The sequence below is a fragment of the Pteropus vampyrus genome, unplaced genomic scaffold (assembly GCF_000151845.1).
Source record: "Pteropus vampyrus isolate Shadow unplaced genomic scaffold, Pvam_2.0 Scaffold1000004657, whole genome shotgun sequence".
Lineage (NCBI taxonomy): Eukaryota > Metazoa > Chordata > Mammalia > Chiroptera > Pteropodidae > Pteropus > Pteropus vampyrus.
Genome location: NW_011919059.1, coordinates 1 through 2511, shown reverse-complemented (window position 1 = coordinate 2511; position 2511 = coordinate 1). Strand labels below are relative to the sequence as shown.

At 66.1% G+C, this 2511-nt stretch overlaps 1 long non-coding RNA gene across 1 annotated transcript; it reads right to left on the bottom strand.

Annotated features, from left to right (window-relative positions):
- Positions 1–409: 409 nt before the first annotated feature.
- LOC105311525 lies at positions 410–2487 on the bottom strand. Its single transcript, XR_897688.2, has 2 exons — positions 1981–2487; positions 410–948 (listed from the first exon to the last, which is right to left on the bottom strand). It is a non-coding gene; the product is annotated as an uncharacterized LOC105311525 (long non-coding RNA).
- Between the last annotated feature and the right edge of the window lie 24 nt (positions 2488–2511).

The following is a 2511-nucleotide window of genomic DNA, read 5'->3' as shown; positions in this document are numbered from 1 at the left end:
CCAGCTGAAGATGAAGTCAACACATTCCGAAATGTGCGGCTCAGAGCACCTGCGTTACCCCTTACTCGCGCAGCCTGGGGCTGGCAGCCCCGGCTGGGTGCCAAGTGACAGCTAGCATCCTCCTCCCTGTGGTAGGTGACCTCTGCCAGTTGCTGCATGTCCCACTGTGCCACCATTTGGGTCTGACACCAGGGTCACCAGAGCTGGCTTCCGAGGCCGCCCAGGCTGCGATGTGGCCTCAAGTGTGGCCTTGGTAGACAGTGATGGCTGGGACCGCACTGTATGTGCTGGGTGCTCCGCCAGCCTCAGGCCTCACCTGGGGCATGGGAAGGGGCTGCTAGCAAGGGCTGGCTGCAGTGACAGCCCCTCTGGCACCAGGCTCCACAGAGCAGATGAACCAGCAAGAACACAGGCTTATCCAGGCCATTTACTTAACAAAATTTTACAAAAGTCAGTGCTGATTGTGGACTCTGCCATCACAAGGGGGCCGCCTCAGCGACGACCAGGGGAAGCTCACCCTGAGGGTGCTAGAGGCCGCTGGTGGGGACCCAGAGGTGCCCCCTGGGCAGGGCGGTGTGGCAGCCAGGCCTGGGGCCCCTCAGAGAGCAGGCCGGGGCGCCACTCGGTGAGAACTGGCTCTGCCGAAGGCCCTCCGTCTGAGCTGGTCCAGTGCGCACAGCACGGGGGGCCCACAGAGGGTCCCGGGAACAACCTGGAATTTGGGAGACCCCTCACAAAACAGCTGTGGTCCCCGCCACCAAGCCAGCTGGTCAGCAGACGTGAAGTCTTTCAGATGCCAAGCTGTCCATCTCAGCAAACGTCGCTGTGAAACAGCGCCCTGTGCAGGCTCCGCGGAATGAAGGCCTTGCTGGGCGCCGGGCTGCACCGCCCGTCCCCGTGGCTGCGTGTGATGAGGCCCCCCGGCCTGCTGCCTGGCGTCCCTGAGAGCTGGCGAGATGGGACACGCTCAGGCTCCAGCACTCACGGTGGGAGAGGTGCCCACCGGCCATAGGCCTCAGCACCCAGGCTCCGGGGTGTTTCTCGTCCCATGCGGTCTGACACAGCTGCCACCCCGCACGACCAGGGGCACACGGCGGGGCGGGCCGCGCTGTATACCCGCATGATTGTGCCGCCCGGCCCAAGGCCAAGCAGCAGTGGGCCCCGCGTCTCAGGCGTGGGCACGTGAGCCTCAGACTGTGGTTCAGCCACCACCGCCCTCCCTACACTTGCCTGTGACCGACCACAGATGAGCACGTGACGGCCGCTGTGGACATTTGTCTTGCTGCTCTGAAATGGCTTCTGTTCTGCAGCTCTAGAAGTTTCTACTGCCCACCCTGTGCTGTTTCCCCAAAGCAGGTGGACGCACAGTGCTGGGCACCAAACTGCCCCTGCTGAGCCCCGGTCTCCGCCCCCTGCCGCCGGCCCAGCTCCAGATCAGGTCCTCGTCCCCTCCCAGCGGGCCACACAGCAGCCTTGTGCCCGCCCCCCATGGGGCAGTCTCCACACTGACCATCAAAGCAGAGCCTCCGGTGGACCCGCCACTGTGTGCCACTCCCGCCTCCCCCAGCGTGTGCGGTGTGACCCCCAGCCGAGCTCTGGCGAACACGCGCTCCTGGGACCTGCGGCTCTCCTCGTACCTGCCCCTGGGCAGGAGAGCCGTCCCAGCAGAGGCTTGTCCTTGCCTAGTCCTGCCTGAGCCCCTGATGGGACAACGCAGCTGCAGTAGGAACTTCAGATGACGGAGGAAAGCCGCCGACCAGCCACGCAGCCGCCCGCCCTGCCAGTCCTCAAGGCCAGTGCTGCCCACGCCCGCCCGCCTCCTCCAGGCCCCCAGCCGCTCACGGGCCCTGCCCCACGGGGCTTTGCAGGCAACACGCCTGTGCCGCAGAGGCCGCCTGCTCTGGAGCGTGGACGGGGTCGTTCAGGCAGAGAAAACGAGAACGTGGCTTGAGCGTGGAAACCCGGGCCACCCCCGCTCACCTCGGCCTGCGTCGCCGCTCCGCAGCCCGGCGGATGCACGCTGTAGGCCCCGGCCCCTCCAGGCTCGCGGGGCTCGGCACCTTCCACCGCGTGACCCTCGCTCCCGGAAACGTCCTGAGGACACGAAGGGCTGTCGGCCAGCGGGGAGCCGGGGAGATGGCTGCCCCTGCCCCCCTTCTTTCATCACAGCTCCAGCACCTGTCCCCGCAGACTGCGTGTCCCTGCCCCCCAGCCCTGCCGCTCACTGCCCTCCCGTCACCCGTCACGGAGCTAGGGGGCCCCTGCACCTTCTCACTACCTGCGGGCCTGGAGCTGTCTCCGCTGAGCCTCCTGTTCGGCTGCCCCCACCCCACCCTCCCAGCTGTTGGCCTGGCACCAGGACAGCCAGATGGCCTGTCGCCTCTGTCCTGGCCCACTCGGCAACCACGCCGTGGCCATCTTCACTGGGCCTGCCAGCTCCTCTGTGACTTCCATGTTTGGAAAACCCCATGATAACCGGGCATGGAAATAAAGGCCTTGCCAACCTCATTG